Genomic DNA, 6,734 nt, shown 5'->3' on the forward strand with positions numbered 1-6,734 from the left:
TACAATCAGACTTTTTCCTCCTTTATTTACAATCAGACTTTTTCCACCTTTATTTACAATCAGAGTTTTTCCACCTTTTTTTACAATCAGACTTTTTCCTCCTTTATTTACAATCAGACGTTTTCCACCTTTATTTACAATCAGACTTTTTCCACCTTTATTTACAATCAGACTGTTTCCACCTTTATTTACAATCAGACTTTTCCAGCTTTATTTACAATCGGACGTTTTCCACCTTTATTTACAATCAGACTGTTTCCACCTTTATTTACAATCAGACTGTCTCCACCTTTAATTACAATCAGACTGTTTCCACCTTTATTTACAATCAGACTTTTTCCACCTTTATTTACAATCAGACTGTTTCCACCTTTATTTACAATCAGACTGTCTCCACCTTTAATTACAATCGGACTTTTTCCACCTTTATTTACAATCAGACTTTTTCCTCCTTTATTTACAATCAGACTGTCTCCACCTTTAATTACAATCAGACTTTTTCCACCTTTATTTACAATCAGACTTTTCCACCTTTATTTACAATCAGACTGTTTCCACCTTTATTTACAATCAGACTTTTTCCTCCTTTATTTACAATCAGACTTTTTCCACCTTTATTTACAATCAGGCTGTTTCCACCTTCATTTACAATCAGATGTTTTCCACCTTTATTTACAATCAGACGTTTTCCACCTTTATTTACAATCAGACATGTTCCACCTTTATTTACAATCAGAGTTTTTCTACCTTTATTTACAATCAGACGTTTTCCTCCCTTATTTACAATCAGAGATTTTCCACCTTTATTTACAATCAGACTTTTTCCTCCTTTATTTAAAATCAGACTTTTTCCACCTTTATTTACAATCAGACTTGTTCCACCTTTATTTACAAACAGACTGTTTCCACCTTTATTTACAATCAGACGTTTTCCACCTTTATTTGCAATCAGACGTTTTCCACCTTTATTTACAATCAGACTTTTTCCAGCTTTATTTACAATCGGACGTTTTCCACCTTTATTTACAATCAGACTTTTTCCTCCTTTATTTACAATCAGACTTTTCCCACCTTTATTTACAATCAGACTGTCTCCACCTTTAATTACAATCAGACTTTTTCCACCTTTATTTACAATCAGACTTTTCCACCTTTATTTACAATCAGACTGTTTCCACCTTTATTTACAATCAGACTTTTTCCTCCTTTATTTACAATCAGACTTTTCCCACCTTTATTTACAATCAGACTGTCTCCACCTTTAATTACAATCAGACTTTTTCCACCTTTATTTACAATCAGACTTTTCCACCTTTATTTACAATCAGACTGTTTCCACCTTTATTTACAATCAGACTGTTTCCACCTTTATTTACCATCAGACTGTTTCCACCTTTATTTACAATCAGAGTTTTTCCACCTTTATTTACAATCAGAGTTTTTCTACCTTTATTTACAATCAGACTTTTTCCTCCTTTATTTAAAATCAGACTTTTTCCACCTTTATTTACAATCAGACTTTTCCACCTTTATTTACAATCAGACTGTGTCCACCTTTATTTACAATCAGACTTTTTCCTCCTTTATTTACAATCAGACTTTTTCCACCTTTATTTACAATCAGAGTTTTTCCACCTTTTTTTACAATCATACTTTTTCCTCCTTTATTTACAATCAGACTTTTTCCACCTTTATTTACAATCAGACATTTTCCACCTTTATTTACAATCAGACTGTTTCCACCTTTATTTACAATCAGACTTTTCCAGCTTTATTTACAATCGGACGTTTTCCACCTTTATTTACAATCAGACTGTTTCAACCTTTATTTACAATCAGACTTTTGCCAACTTTATTTACAATCGGACTTTTTCCACCTTTATTTACAATCAGACTGTTTCCACCTTTATTTACCATCAGACTTTTTCCACCTTTATTTACAATCAGACTTTTCCACCTTTATTTACAATCAGACTGTGTCCACCTTTATTTACAATCAGACTTTTTCCTCCTTTATTTACAATCAGACTTTTTCCACCTTTATTTACAATCAGAGTTTTTCCACCTTTTTTTACAATCAGACTTTTTCCTCCTTTATTTACAATCAGACGTTTTCCACCTTTATTTACAATCAGACTTTTTCCACCTTTATTTACAATCAGACTGTTTCCACCTTTATTTACAATCAGACTTTTCCAGCTTTATTTACAATCGGACGTTTTCCACCTTTATTTACAATCAGACTGTTTCCACCTTTATTTACAATCAGACTGTCTCCACCTTTAATTACAATCAGACTGTTTCCACCTTTATTTACAATCAGACTTTTTCCACCTTTATTTACAATCAGACTGTTTCCACCTTTATTTACAATCAGACTGTCTCCACCTTTAATTACAATCGGACTTTTTCCACCTTTATTTACAATCAGACTTTTTCCTCCTTTATTTACAATCAGACTGTCTCCACCTTTAATTACAATCAGACTTTTTCCACCTTTATTTACAATCAGACTTTTCCACCTTTATTTACAATCAGACTGTTTCCACCTTTATTTACAATCAGACTTTTTCCTCCTTTATTTACAATCAGACTTTTTCCACCTTTATTTACAATCAGGCTGTTTCCACCTTCATTTACAATCAGATGTTTTCCACCTTTATTTACAATCAGACGTTTTCCACCTTTATTTACAATCAGACATGTTCCACCTTTATTTACAATCAGACTCTTTCCACCTTTATTTACAATCAGACTTTTTCCTCCTTTATTTACAATCAGACTTTTTCCACCTTTATTGACACAAATGTTGTGTTTGTGTGTTTGTGTGTGTGTGTTTGTGTGTTTGTGTGCTTCCCCTTCTCTCCCCATCTTGTCTTCCGCTCCCTCTTTTTATATATTTTGTTTGTCTGGTTGATTTGTTTGTGAAATAATTGTTAGCTCATTCACGAGCCTCGATTCAGTATACAACAACAACAACAACAAAAAAAAATCAGACTTTTTCCACCTTTATTTACAATCAGACTGTTTCCACCTTTATTTACAATCAGACTTTTCCAGCTTTATTTACAATCAGACTGTTTCCACCTTTATTTACAATCAGACTTTTCCCACCTTTATTTACAATCAGACTTTTTCCACCTTCATTTACAATCAGACTGTTTCCACCTTTATTTACCATCAGACTGTTTCCACCTTTATTTACAATCAGAGTTTTTCCACCTTTATTTACAATCAGAGTTTTTCTACCTTTATTTACAATCAGACGTTTTCCTCCCTTATTTACAATCAGAGTTTTTCCACCTTTATTTACAATCAGACTTTTTCCTCCTTTATTTAAAATCAGACTTGTTCCACCTTTATTTACAAACAGACTTTTTCCAGCTTTATTTACAATCGGACGTTTTCCACCTTTATTTACAATCAGACTTTTTCCTCCCTTATTTACAATCAGAGTTTTTCCACCTTTATTTACAATCAGACTTTTTCCACCTTTATTTACAATCAGACTTTTCCCATCTTTTTTTACAATCAGACTGTTTCCACCTTTATTTACAAACAGACTGTTTCCACCTTTATTTACAATCAGACATTTTCCACCTTTATTTACAATCAGACTTTTTCCACCTTTATTTACAATCAGACTTTTTCCAGCTTTATTTACAATCGGACGTTTTCCACCTTTATTTACAATCAGACTGTTTCCACCTTTATTTACAATCAGACTTTTTCCACCTTTATTTACAATCAGACTGTTTCCACCTTTATTTACAATCAGACTTTTTCCACCTTTATTTACAATCAGACTGTTTCCACCTTTATTTACAATCAGACTTTTTCCACCTTTATTTACAATCAGACTGTTTCCACCTTTATTTACAATCAGACGTTTTCCTCCCTTATTTACAATCAGAGTTTTTCCACCCTTATTTACAATCAGACTGTTTCCACCTTTATTTACAATCAGACTTTTTCCACCTTTATTTACAATCAGACTGTTTCCACCTTTATTTACAATCAGACGTTTTCCTCCCTTATTTACAATCCGAGTTTTTCCACCTTTATTTACAATCAGACTTTTTCCTCCTTTATTTAAAATCAGACTTTTTCCACCTTTATTTACAATCAGACTGTGTCCACCTTTATTTACAATCAGACTGTGTCCACCTTTATTTACAATCAGACTTTTTCCACCTTTATTTACAATCAGAGTTTTTCCACCTTTTTTTACAATCAGACTTTTTCCTCCTTTATTTACAATCAGACGTTTTCCACCTTTATTTACAATCAGACTTTTTCCACCTTTATTTACAATCAGACTGTTTCCACCTTTATTTACAATCAGACTTTTCCAGCTTTATTTACAATCGGACGTTTTCCACCTTTATTTACAATCAGACTGTTTCCACCTTTATTTACAATCAGACTTTTCCCAACTTTATTTACAATCGGACTTTTTCCACCTTTATTTACAATCAGACTGTTTCCACCTTTATTTACCATCAGGCTTTTTCCTCCTTTATTTACAATCAGAGTTTTTCCACCTTTATTTACAATCAGACTTTTCCCACCTTTATTTACAATCAGACTGTTTCCACCTTTATTTACAATCAGACTTTTCCCAACTTTATTTACAATCGGACTTTTTCCACCTTTATTTACAATCAGACTGTTTCCACCTTTATTTACCATCAGGCTTTTTCCTCCTTTATTTACAATCAGAGTTTTTCCACCTTTATTTACAATCAGAGTTTTTCCACCTTTAATTACAATCAGACTTTTTCCACCTTTATTTACAATCAGACTTTTCCACCTTTATTTACAATCAGACTGTTTCCACCTTTATTTACAATCAGACTTTTCCACCTTTATTTACAATCAGACTGTTTCCACCTTTATTTACAATCAGACTTTTTCCACCTTTATTTACAATCAGACTGTTTCCACCTTTATTTACAATCAGACTTTTTCCACCTTTATTTACAATCAGACTTTTTCCACCTTTATTTACAATCAGACTTTTTCCACCTTTATTTACAATCAGACTTTTTCCACCTTTATTTACAATCAGACGTTTTCCACCTTTATTTACAATCAGAATTTTTCCACCTTTATTTACAATCAGACTTTTCCAGCTTTATTTACAATCGGACGTTTTCCACCTTTATTTACAATCAGACTGTTTCCACCTTTATTTACAATCAGACTTTTTCCACCTTTATTTACAATCAGACTTTTTCCACCTTTATTTACAATCAGACTTTTCCCATCTTTATTTACAATCAGACTGTTTCCACCTTTATTTACAAACAGACTGTTTCCACCTTTATTTACAATCAGACGTTTTCCACCTTTATTTACAATCAGACTTTTCCCACCTTTATTTACAATCAGACTATTTCCACCTTTATTTACAATCAGAGTTTTTCCACCTTTATTTACAATCAGACTTTTTCCTCCTTTATTTACAATCAGACTTTTTCCACCTTTATTTACAATCAGACTTTTTCCTCCTTTATTTACAATCAGACTTTTTCCACCTTTATTTACAATCAGACTTTTTCCTCCTTTATTTATAGTCAGACTTTTTCCACCTTTATTTACAATCAGACTGTGTCCACCTTTATTTACAATCAGACTTTTTACTCCTTTATTTACACATCGTAACCCACAACCTCCAAATGAAAAACAAATTCTACAAATTTCAGAAAATTCATGAAAAATACAAAACTAGATTATCTTGGTTGGATAAATGTCCACCTCTCCTGAGTTAATACGTGGTGGAAGCACCTTCGACAGCAATTACAGCTGTGAGCCCGTTGGGATAGGTCTCTACCAACTTTGCACACCTTGATTGGGAAATATCTGCCCAGTCTTCTGTACAAAACTGTTCAAGTTCAGTCAAGTTGTGTGGGGAGTGTTGATGGACAGCAATCTTCTTTTGAAAGCTCCTTGGTGCTCATAGTTGTCTTTGCTGTGAAATGCACTACCCAGCAGAGGAAATCTACAGGAACGATAATCAGAATCACTAAAATTTAACACAGGTGGAGGACGATTAACTTTGTGTGTGTGATTTTGAAGGTGATTGGTTACACCTGAGCTATTTTACAATTGCTATTATAAGGAAGGTGGACACTTATCCAATCAAGATAATCTAGTTTTGTATTTTAAAAAAATTAAAAGGAATTTGCAGAATTTGTTTTTCATTTGAAAGTTGTGGGTTACGATGTGTAAATAAAGGTGGAAAAAGTCTGATTTAATGAAATTTAATTCCAGGGTATAAGGTAACAAAAAGGTGAAAATTTTAAAAGGAGGTGCAGACTTTCTATAGGCACTGAACATATACAATGAAGGTTCACAAGCACTTTCAGATATCCTTTTTTCTGATAAGGCTTCGAAAATAGATTTATACATTTTTCATTCAGGATTACTAATGTTCTGGCTGAATCGAAATGAGATTCCCAGAAATTTCGTCAATTTTTTGTTAAAAATAGTCATTCAGAATTACAGAACAAGACAAGGTGATATGTACCATTTATAACGAAAAATAACTTTCTTTGCTAATGTTGACAACAAATTGATGTCGTTAGTAATTACTGGTAATGAACAAGTCATCAGTGATATTGCGATACTCGTGCAAATTATTTCATACCAGCTGATTCCTCCTCCTTCACTCCAAACCATGGGAAAACCACATTTGAAATCTGGCCTCCAAAGCCAGTCGCCGACTGGGC

Source organism: Myxine glutinosa, chromosome 9 (assembly GCF_964187855.1).
Source record: "Myxine glutinosa chromosome 9, kmMyxGlut1.1, whole genome shotgun sequence".
In the NCBI taxonomy this organism is placed as follows: domain Eukaryota; kingdom Metazoa; phylum Chordata; class Myxini; order Myxiniformes; family Myxinidae; genus Myxine; species Myxine glutinosa.